The 12400-nt window shown below is 40.8% G+C and overlaps 1 pseudogene; it reads right to left on the bottom strand.

Moving 5' to 3' along the window:
- Positions 1 to 375: 375 nt before the first annotated feature.
- Positions 376 to 474, bottom strand: LOC132315343 (small nucleolar RNA R71; annotated as a pseudogene).
- Positions 475 to 12400: the final 11926 nt, after the last annotated feature.

The raw sequence follows: 12400 nt of genomic DNA on the forward strand, positions 1-12400 counted from the left end.
CTAATTACCTCTTGCTTTAAGAGACCATTATGTGCCTAATGAGTATAATGCACCTACATACATCCAATTGCCTCCATTTAGAGCACATCATTATGAAATTAAGCCACAAACCATTCAAATGCTTCCTAACTATCATGGACTTTCAAGTGAAGAACCTTCCAAGCATTTGGATGAGTTTCTTGAAGTACGTTCCACCGTAAAATATACGGACATGCCGGAAGAGGTCTTAAGACTTAAACTTTTTCCATTCACCTTAAAAGATAAGGCAAAGTATTGGTTTAACAATCTTAGGCCTTTTTCAATCACTTCTTGGGCAGAAATGCAACAAGAGTTCTTGAAGAAGTACTATCTAGTTTCTAAGACCAATGCCATGAGAACCTCAATTCGAGAATTTTCACATGGGGATGGGGAAACGTTTCATGAGGCATGGGAATGCTTCAATGAGTTACTTAGGAAGTGTCCACATCATGACATGCCCAAATGGCAATTAATTCAATATTTCTTTGAGAGCTTATCGGACAATTATAAGGGTATGGTTGATGCTTCCATGGGTGGCTCATATATTGATAGGCATGAGGATGACGTGTGGCGTCTTTATGAGAGCATGAGTGAAAATTCTTTGCATAGAACATTATCATCCAAGAATGGTAGAAATTCATAAGGTAGGAAGAGTGTTGGCTTACATAAAGTCGACCATTCAAATGAAATAGCCGCCGAAATGAAGTCTTTATCTCAAAGGTTTGATTAATTTTTTATTAACCAAAACTCGGCGAACCAAGTATCTTTCTTCCCTAACCATTCTCATCGTGCATCAAATGAAACATGTATGACTTGTTCTAGTATTCTTCATTCTACTTCTCATTGTCCTAACGAATAAGTGCAAAATGAACCTAATGAACAAGTCAATGCAGCTTTTGTGAACCAAGGGAACAATCCTTATGGTACTTATTATAATCCAAGTTGGAGGAATCATCCGAATTTCTCTTGGAAAAACCAAGGAGAGGGCTCAAACCCTTACCAAGGTGGTTTTCAAGGGAAGTACATTCCACCTCCACTTCAAAACCAAGGATCCCAAAGTTATAGACCTTATCAATCACAAGGGAATCAATTTGCTAACTCTCATTTTCCCAACCAATCTTATTCCCAAGGAAATACTAGAAGTCCCGCCTTTGAAGAAAAAGTTTTAAATGCTTTGGGCACTTTAGAGGCTAACACACAATTGCTCCATTCTCACTCTCAATCTATTGCGAAACTAGAAACCCAAGTAGGGCAAATAACAAGCACTCTTAATGTAAGAGAGAAGGAAAAGATGCCTATTAATGTCCCACCTAAGAAACAATGTGTTGTGGAAACCCATTCCTCATCGGAAGGCCACACCATTGAACATGTTAATGCGGTGACTACCTTGCGGAGTGGTAGGGTTGTGGACAATCAAATAGAAGTGTCTAATGAAGAGAGTGAACAGGTACAACCTCAAGTTGTCACCTCCCATTCTTCCTTCATTGTATATACATGACCTTGTGAATGAGAAAGTCCTGAAAAATGTGTTTGAAAAAGAAGTTTTGAAAAATGATGTTGAAAAAGTTTTGCTGAAAAATGATTTGAAACAAAGTGATTTGAAAAATTCTTGTGTTGAAGAGAGTTCGAAAGAAAATTCTGAAAAAGTGTTTGAAAAAGTTCCATTTCCGGATGCCTTAAAAGGGTCCACTTCGAAGGAAAAGCAAAAGGCAAAAACCAATGAAATTATGGAAATGTTTAGGCAAGTAAAAGGTAATCTTCTACTTTTGGATGCAATCAAGCAAATTCTGGCTTATGCCAAGTTCTTGAAAGACTTGTGCACCCAAAAGCGGAAAAACAAGAGTCAAGCACCAAGAAAAGTGGTTTTGACCGAGCAAGTAAGCCTGCATATTCTTACTCTCTGTCTGATCGATCGAACTCTTGTTCTAATCAATCTCAGTTCTTCATTTCATTATTTTGACTTTATTTTGACTTTTCAAATTTCAAAAAATCCAAAAATATTTTATTCTATTTTGTTTTATTTTATTTTACAATTTTTAATTTTAATTCTAACTTTTAATTTTAGTTTTTCATTTTTCAAAAATTTCGAAAAAACAAAAAAAAAAATACTTTGAGGAGAGTTCATCAAAGTTCGATCGATCTAAAATCTCAGTTCGATCAATCAAACTAATAGGGAAATGTTTTTAAAAATAAAATCAAGAGTTGTGAGATCGATTACAAAGATCGATCCAACAACTCCCTATCCTAACCCTTGCTTCCCTCATTGTCGCCGTGAACCCCAATCACCCTTTCCATTTCTGGTGAGCCTCCGGCGAGTTCCAACCTTTGATTTTCTCTCTCTCCTCTCGGATTTGCATCACCATCTTCCTCTCCTCTTCTCTCGCGACTAGAGGTGAGATCCGAACCACACTTTGTCGTTTCAAGCTTTAATTTGATAATATATGTTGCCTACATGCTAGATCTAGGATGAATGATGATGAAATCCACCATTGATGAGCTTGAAGCATGTTTGTATATATGCTTGTATATATATGTATATATGTTTTTATATTTTTGATTTTCGAATTGATTATGGGAGTATAGGCTTTGTAATGTGGCTAGAATTGATTGATTTGTTGTGTTGATGGGCCCACGACCTTGTTCGTGTGGCCCTCATGCTTCCAAAGTCACAGATCTGTGACCTTTGAGTTTTCACCTTCGCACGGTTCAATCGATCGAACTTGTATCTCAGATCAATCTTGAGAGATCGATCGAACTCATATCTCAGATCGATCGAAGTTTTGAGATTGATCTCAAACCTTTTTATGATCGATCGAACTTCACAGATCTCATACACACACTTCATTCATCATGCATTATGTTCATGCTATCTCATATATACCCAATACCTGTGACATTCCACATTGGATGCATTTCATACTTACACTATTTAGCATGTTTCATACCCTATCACTTGCATAGATTCATGTCATCTATATGATTTGTCTATCTTATTTGACATGCATGTTTCTATTTTGTGCTTTCAATTCTTAATTCTGGTACTAACTCCCCTTGCAAGTTTTTAAATTATTTTTCAGGCTATGACTAAGTGCAAGACTGTTACCAAGAGGCAACACGGGCCTCAAAGACATATCAGACCACGGATAGAGGAGCCAGCAGAGCCCTCTCATGCATAGGAGGAGCCAGTACAGCTTACTCCACCTCAGTCACCTGCTCATGAGGCTGAGGATGCTCATATTCTATCCACCTCTATAGCTCAAGCTGCATTAACACCATCACCATCTCCACCACATGCTGGAGCTGAGCATTCACCAGTACCATCTCCACCACGCCAGCCAGCTCAGCCAGCTCAGGAGCGTGATAGGCCTGCGCCTAGATATGCACATATGGCAGTAGACCATGAGTCGGTGTTTGACATAAACTTTTTCTTCAGATCGGTGCTGACCCAATCAGCTTATCACGACATTATTCAGAGGGGCCTTGTAGCTATTCTTGCCCCAGCTATAGAGCCAGTCTACCCGCGGTTGGTACGGTTGTTCTTCCAGAACCTCCGACCATCCCCGCGTACCACAGCAGAGCTAGTCACTACCATAAATGGCCATCAGATCACTATCACTGTGGACTCGTTAGCCTGCTCTTGCCATTGTCCACTCAGATGCCCTCTGGAGCAACATGAGCTATATCCGAGGCTATACAGGTCCTCTTATGCTAACATGGCAGTATTTCTTATAGGTCACCATGCTGATGGCGAGACTTTCGCCACCTGCACATTCCTTCCAGATAACCTATGGTTCTTCGATTCTGTTCTCTTTCGGAATATATATATGGCCGGGCACAAGATCCAGCAGAGAGAAGACTATCTGACAGCCCTCTTCGCATTTTACACATGCCATTTGGTATCTGGAGCGTGATGAGGAAGCTATTTGACGAGTATATCAGCAAGGAGAAGCCCAAACGGGCTAAGTCTCTCCCTTTTGGCCACCTCATCACCCAGATTCTGATTGACCAGTGCTATCCTTTTCATCCTCGAGAGCACCCTGAGAGAGGTTCCTGTCACTTTTTGAAGAAGGACTGGGACAAGAGCTACAATGCCATCATTACTAGACTGCAGGACCATGCAGTAATGGCTGCAGGGGAGGTAGAGGCTAAGGAGGCAAAGGCAACAACTGAGGCAGCAACAGCAGATCCCGCAGCGGACGATGTACCAGTCGGTCCAGCTGCCGAGCATATAGATATTGATTTGGAGCAACCTACAGATGACACAGAACAGCATTCTCCAGCTGGGTCGCCCATTCACGAGAAGGAGCAGACTCAGGAGTTTTCTTCTGATTCATCCCTACCTAAGGCTCCAGATTAGACCCCCGGCTTTAGAGTACGCCTGCAGACTCTTGAGGATGCTGTTGTTACTATACGAGCTGATCTTACGGCCCATAGAGCTTATTTTGCTACCTTCCGTACGGATGTCGTGATTATGTTCCGAGATCTATCTAGAGATATCCGCGGAGCCTAACTTGCTTGCCCTGCCTCATCTTCCTGAGACTCCAGTTTCTTCTATCTTTTCATGATCCTTCTCTACTATTGATACTTTACTTTTGTCACTGCAATGACCCGGTCTTTTTCCTCCTTTTTCATTTTTGGTGATTTTCTTTTTTCGTCTTTTTCTTATTTCGTCTTTTACTCATTTTTCGTTTTTTCCTTGCTTAACCTCACTTCGAGTGTTCGGATTTGATTCCAGTTTTGCATGCATTCATGATACTTGATTTCCATGACATTGGTATTTTCACTTTTGTTGAAAAGCATGCTAGTTGCTTTTATTTTTCATAAAGGGCATGAATGCATACTTTAGTGTAATTATTCATTACTTTTGGGGTTTTAGTGTAATTATGTAAAATAATTATTTTTCATTTGAGGGACCTTTTGTAATTTATTTTGGAAGATATTTTGAAAAAGGATCATTTTACAATTTTTGGAAAATGTGACAAGTGTCACATTCTCATGGTGCCACTTGTTGGCAATTAGGTGAAGAGACTTAATACCATAGTTCTTTGACAATTGGAAGGTGGAGAGTCATCCATGTGTTGGCCTAGGATTGCTGCACATGTAACCATTGATTGTTGACAAGTGTAAGCTTAGGATTAAGTCTTGGAAGACGCATTGGATTAGTGACAAGTGTAAGCTTAGGATTAAGTCTTGGAAGAGGCATTGGATTAGTGACAAGTGTAAGGCCATGATATAGTCTTGGATTTTATGTGTGAGAGGTAGTGCAAGAGCACATAGTGAATGGAGGATCTCTAGCCCTTCCACTCACCATTTTTACACTTTACCTTCTTCATTTCATTATCTCACATGAACCCTAACAAATCCACCATTGGAGGAAAGCTTAGTTCATAGCTTACTCCTTCAATTTGGCTCACTTCCATACACCTTAGACTAAAAATCTTGGGAGAGAAAAGTTTCATCTCATTCTCCTCTTCAAGAACCCTAAACTTGTTTTCCATTTTGTGCTTGGTAGCTTGGATTATAGAGATACAATTCTCTATTGAGGTAGGGGTGGTAGTATGTTTATATTCTAAGTGTTTTATAATCCTTGGAGTTTAATATATATTGTGTACATGCTTTTAATATGATAGTTTTGCATATTATAGGAAACCCTCACTTCTTGACATAGGGTTTATTGGATTAAGCATGTATGTTACGTATAAACCATGTGTAGAGGATTACAAAATTCAGTAGTATATAAATTCTAGAAATTTCACATGTGTTAGTGATATGGAACACTTGTAGAATTATTGATGTTATATGCAATCTCTATTATGTGGAAGCTTATTGCTATAATGTTGATATTTAGTATATGAAGCTTATTGTTGAGGCATGACCTAAGTTGTTAAGTTAATGGTATTTTATTGTGCATAGTACCATAATGAGGAATTGTCATTTGGCATGCCATTCTAGATTTGGAACCCTAAGACATGGTTTGTATGGTCTTAAAATACTTGTACATAGAAGGTGGTTTGTATGCCTTATTATATATATATATATATATAAGTTTTGAACTTGATATATATTTTGGAATCTCTTGGGACATTGTTACATGTGACATGTCTAAAGTTCGGCTTTAGTGCAGGAGGTATGAGTTCTCCCCAATTGAGATAGTGCGCACTAGGGTGGTCTTCCCAGAGGGTTAATGCCCGGAATAACCATTTTGTTCTCGGCGGAAATCCTAGGCGTGATGTCTAAGTCTTCCATTATTTATTTTCGCATTAAATTTCAAGTTGACAACTAATGCTTAATTGTAGCTTGAAATTCTTGTTATTGGCGAGATGATGTTGTTAAGTTCATTAATATTGATATGTGTTGTTAAGGAATATTTAAGTTAGCTTAAGATGATCCCTTAGAGTACCTTGAACATAGACGTTAAGTGGAATGCTCCCTTGTATTCGTCTATAATGATCTTGCAATGATATTGAAACTTTAGGGTATACACATATGCTTTTCCTACGAGTAAGTTGATTACTCACCCTAGTGGTTTGGGTTGTTTTTCAGGTAAAGAGACTATGTTCATGGATGCTCATCATCCTTAGAAGCTTTTGAGCTAGTTGAAGCATTTTTGTGTATTAGCATGCACTTGTTTGGCATGTTTTATCTTTTGGATGTAATACTTTTGCATACCATGGATGTATGGTATTTTAGAAGCTAAGATGGCTTCCTTCATGTAATGTGTATCTAAGTACTCTTTTTGATACTTGTTTTGTATGTATAACATGAGGCTAAGAGCCATCAACATGAAAGGTTGCAAGTATATTTCTTTAAAACTCAAGTATTGCCATTGTAGCTTGTTTGTGAGAAATGGAGGCTTTGTATGCTAAAACTTATTAATGGAATATAAAGAGGCTTTAGGCCATGTTGGTACATCTATTTTATCATATTACATGCACTTGCATATTCACATTGGCAAGCAATACCTTTCTTGATGAAACAAAATCCTAAAGTTGCATATTTTTTAGTTTTGACCCTATTCTGTTACAGGGGCATTTAAGGTATTTCACAATGAGTTTTTTTTCATTTTTTCACATGGGTCACATAGGAAACTTGATTTTGAGGGGGGTTTATTTTTTGTGTTTTTCCAGAAAACATCATCTTGGCCCTCAAAACTCCATATTTTTCCATAAAATCCTTGCTGCCAGGTTTTTTGCAAATTTTTAGTACAAATGTAGTTGGTACTATTCATCGACTTTTTTTTGAAAATCGTCACGACCGATCCGAAACTTCTGGAGGTCTTGTGGGTGTATTTTAAGATTGAATTTTCAATTTAGGTAATTTAAAAACCTCCTGAAGCCCTATTTCCAAAACTTGGGCAGTAGCTCGGATTCGTTTTTTTTTTTTTCTCTTAACCTGATTTTCTTGGGGGCATTCTGGGCATTTTACAATGCATTTTTTTTTTCCGTCGTGATCGAGGTAGGAAACTTGATTTTATGTGGGTTTTATTCTTTGAGTTTTTCCAAAAAAGTCCGTTTAGATGCCCGTTTTTACTCTTAGTTGCAGCAGTGGTGGATTGTCCTCATCGGGCAGCCACGACATCATTTTTGTTTTTGACCTGTCTCCCCCGTCCGGGCTCGAAATTGAGTAAAATTTTTTTTGAACTTGACTAATTTGTCATTGTCTTTCCGGTGGTGTGCTCAATAGCACCTGAATCTACTTTTTTCAAAATAACCATTTTGCCCCTAGGTTCTTTTTGTCCGTTTTTGAAACGACACTTCTGCATTTGTTTCCTTTGGGTTCCGTGACCTCATTGAGGGTCACATTGGTGTCTTAGAGATGCATTGTATCTCTAGAGACCGTTGTTTTACCTTTCACTTCCGCATTTCGGATCCTTTATCGGGTCATCTTTTGGTCATCACTGACGCACCGGGTTTACAAAAACTTGGGCCGTCACAAGTGGTATCAGAGCTCCTAGGTTTGAACACCTTAGGATGACTAGTTTTGGGTGCACATCATGCTTTTGTTGATCTACTTTGACATATTCACATGCTTTTGATAATATGTTTTGTCTTTATAACATGTTTAAGTGTTTCTTGATTGCACGTTTGGTAGTATGACATGCCTTTGTGCTTATATGCCTATGTGGTTAAGAGCATTTTAGTTTGACATGTATGCTTATTTGCTTTAAGTGCTTAATTGTTTTAAGAGCTTTCTTTCATTGCTTTAGCATGACAGTATGTTGCATACCTAGTCTTGTTTCTTGCTTCTTACTTTATTGCATTCATAGTATGAGTTGCATTTAGTCATAATAACTTGTGTTATTGTTGTCTTCCTTTCTTTTATACGTTTAGTATCATGGTTGTCACGCATAGAGAGTTTTCACGTCAGGGCACTGTGGAATAGGTGGTTGACACTGAGTTCACACGGGGTCCAGGAAGGCCCAGGATTCCAGTTCACAGTGTGGATGCTAATCCGCCATGGGCACCGACTCATGAAGAGCTAGTGGCTCAGAGAATCAATCAGGGGATTGCCGAATCCCTACAGGAATTGATACGCAGGCAGGTAGCAGGGGTGCAGAATCTGGCACTGGCACCGGCACCGGCACCAGTAGTCTTTGAGGCTTTGGAGTATCTTAGGGGACTTCGAGATGGCTTACAGCTTGAGGTCAGGCCACAGTCTCCACTCCCAGACTTAAGGACTTACGAGGATATAATTCAGCAGGCTGTACTCATCGGGGCAGAGGCTTTAGATGTAGTATAGGTTAAGGAGTCTAGGAAGCGATGTGAGGATGAGGCTTTATCTTTAGGGGTGCAGGCAAAGATGGCTAAAGTTAGGGATGTTGCTTGCTCACGGGGACCATCACAGCAGATTCATCCTACGATCACAGTTCCTTTGACAGCAGGGTTCGCTCGTGAGATATTATGTTGCCATTGCTATCAGCCAGTGCACATCAGGCCTCATTGCCCATGGCTTCAAGCTCAGATCATTCGGCATGCAGCTGTTGCTATCAATGAGGTTCACGGGACTTGCAACTACTGTAAGCAGCAGGGTCACTTCAAAAGGGGGTGTCCAAAGCTACAGGCCAAGGCATGTATGGTTGTTTCTCTCCCACAGGTGGATGCTTCCGCAGGGATTTCAATTGAACGAGGTACCTTTCCTCTATTCAGTTTTTCGTTTGAGCCTTCTTTTTTGAATGCATTTCGTTCTTTCATCTATTTCTGCATCATTTGCACATTCATTGGGTTTGGAGGTCACACTTTGGGATAGTTTTCTCTGTGTTGACATGCCAGTTGGGGGCCCAGTATCTTTGGATCGTGTTTGTTGGGGTTGTGCTATTAAGATAGCTGGGCAGACCTTAGAGTTTGATTTCATTGTTCTCGATATGACGGGTTTTGACGTCATTCTTGGGATGGATTAGTTGTCATTCTTCCGGGCTACGATCGATTGCTTCCACGGGAGGGTGTCTGTTTGCACTCCTAAGGGAGATTGTTTCCATTTTGTGGGAGATCGGAACGATTCCCACCCGGCTATGGTTTTCAGCATTGGTGACTGGAGTCGCCACAGATCCTACTTGGCTAGTTTGCTAGTTGACGAGGATAGCAGTTTAGGCCGTGTTTTTCTGGCAGTTGTTGAGGATTTTGTTGATGTCTTTCCAGAGGAGCTAACGGAGTTACATCCTTTAAGGGAAGTTATTTTTGCCATCGATGTCATTCCCAACACAGCACCCATCTCTATGGCACCGGCAGAGCTTGATGAGTTAAAAGGTCAGCTGGATGATTTGAAAGCTAAGGGCTTTATTCGTCCTAGTGCTTCACCATGGGGAGCACCAGTTCTTTTTGCGAAGAAGAATGATGGGTCTTTGAGACTTTGCATCGATTATCGCAAGTTGAATCAAGTTACGATCAAGAACATGTATCCTTTGCCTAGGATTGATGACTTGTTTGATCAGTTGAAGGGAACGACATGCTTTTTGAAGATTGATTTGAGATCAGGTTACTATCAGTTCAGGGTTAAGGATGAGGATATATCCAAGACCGCTTTTCGTACATGGTATGGCCATTATGAGTTTCTGGTGATGCCATGTGGTTTGACCAATGCTCCAGCAGCTTTTATGGATTTGATGAACCGTGTATTCAGTGACTATCTTGACAAATTTATGGTGGTATTCATTGATGTCATTCTCGTATACTCAGATTTTAGAGAGGAGCATGAGTATCACCTGAGAGCAGTTTTATAGATCCTTAGGGATAACCAATTGTATGCCAAGTTCGAGAAATGCGAATTTTGGTTACCAGAGGTAAAGTTCCTTGGATACGTTGTGTCAGGGGGTGGTGTTGTAGTGGATCCGTCGAAGATTGAGTCTGTGATGGATTGGGAGCATCCGAAGACAGTGTTTGAAGTTCGGAGTTTTCTTAGCCTAGCCGGCTATTACAGGAGATTTGTTCAGGATTTCTCTCGTTTAGTGGCACCTATGACTCGACTTACTCGCAAAGGGGTCAAGTTCATATGGAATGAGGCTTGTGATTTTGCTTTTCAGGAGTTGAAGGTCAGGTTGACATCAGCTCCAGTTTTGATCATACCTGAACGTGGTTTGGGTTACGTGGTCTATTATGATGCTTCGCGAGAAGGTTTGGGTTGTGTCTTGATGCAGATAGAACGGGTAGTTGCTTATGGGTCTCGACAGTTGAAGACTCACGAGTTAAACTATCCGATACATGATTTGGAGTTGGCAGCGGTTATCTTCGCCCTGAAAGGGTGGAGCCATTATTTGTATGGGGAGAAGTTCGAAGTTTTCTCCGATTACAAGAGTCTCAAATATCTCTTCTCTCAGAAGGATTTGAATTTGAGACAGCGCAGATGGGTTGAGTTCATGGAGGACTATCACTTTATGTTGCAGTATCTCCGGGGAAGGCCAACGTGGTGGCTGATGCATTGAGTAGGAAGTCACGGGGTACTCTTGTTAGCATTTTCATTCACAGATAGAAGATGCTAGAAGAGCTTGCAGATCTTGGTTTGCAGTTGTATGAGGATGTTTCACCGGCTATTTTGTTTAGCTTTGTGGCTCAACCGGCTCTTGTTAGCAGAGTTATTGAGGCACAACAGGAGGATGGGGAGATAAAGTCTATCCACGATCAAATTTCAGGCGGCGGGAATGTAGAGGGTTGGACCTTGCATTCAGATAGTGGTCTCAGGTACAGAGGGAGGATGTTTGTCCCTTTATCTTGTCGTGACGATATTCTTCGGGATTTTCACCATTCTCGACTCGCAGTACATCCTGGTGATATAAAGATGTATCACAATTTACGGAGACAGTTTTGGTGGAAAGGTATGAAACGGGATGTTTCTCAGTTTATGACTAGATGCCTTACTTGTCAGCAAGTGAAGGTAGAGCATCAGAGACCGACAGGTTTGTTGCAACCACTACCAGTGGCAGAGTGGAACTGGGAGCACATCACTATGGATTTCGTGACGGCACTTCTGAGATCCAAGGCAGGGAATTATGTCATTTGGGTCATTGTTGATAGATTGACTAAGACGGCTCACTTTTTGCCTATGGCAGTGACAGAAGATGCAGAGAGGCTTAGTGGACTGTATGTGGGGCAGATTGTCAGGCTTCACGGGGTTCTGGTATCCTTTGTTTCAGATAGGGATCCCAGGTTCACGTCTCACTTTTAGGAGAGTTTTCAGGAGGCTCTTGACACGGGGCTTCATTTCAGCACAACATTCCATCCTCAGACTGATGGTCAGTCGGAGCGTACCATTCAGATATTGAAGGATATGCTACGGGCTTGCATTTTGGATTTTGGAGGTAGTTGGGTAGACTACTTACCCTTGGTCGAGTTTGCCTACAACAACAGTTACCAAACCAGTATTGGCATGGCACCTTTTGAGGCGTTGTATGGCAGACCTTGCAGATCTCCAGTTTGTTGGACCGAGGTAGGTGATACAGTCACCTTGGGTCCCGACATTGTCATTGAGACTACAGAGAAGATCAAGTTGATTCAGCAGTAGTTGGCTACAGCTCAGAGCAGGCAGAAGAGTTATGCTGATAAGAGGAGGAGATCTTTGTTTTTTGAGGTAGGGGACCATGTCTTTCTCAAGATTTCTCCATGGAAGGGACTTCTGAGATTTCAACAGACAGGCAAGTTGTCTCCTAGGTTCATAGGACCATTTCAGATTTTGGAGTGCATCGGTGAAGTTGCTTATCGTTTGGCATTACCGCCAAACTTGGATAAAGTTCATGACGTCTTTCATGTACCTATATTGAGGAAGTATGAGCCGGATCCATCGCATGTTTTATGGTGGACAGATGTTGTTGTTAATGAGGATGTGACCTACGAGGATGGTCGAGTCCAGTTTCTTAATTCACGGGAGCAGGTCTTACGAACCAAGACCATTCCAT

This window comes from Cornus florida, unplaced genomic scaffold (assembly GCF_030987335.1).
Source record: "Cornus florida cultivar Cherokee Brave unplaced genomic scaffold, ASM3098733v1 CherokeeBrave_3.0.0_Hap2_Chr06, whole genome shotgun sequence".
NCBI lineage: Eukaryota > Viridiplantae > Streptophyta > Magnoliopsida > Cornales > Cornaceae > Cornus > Cornus florida.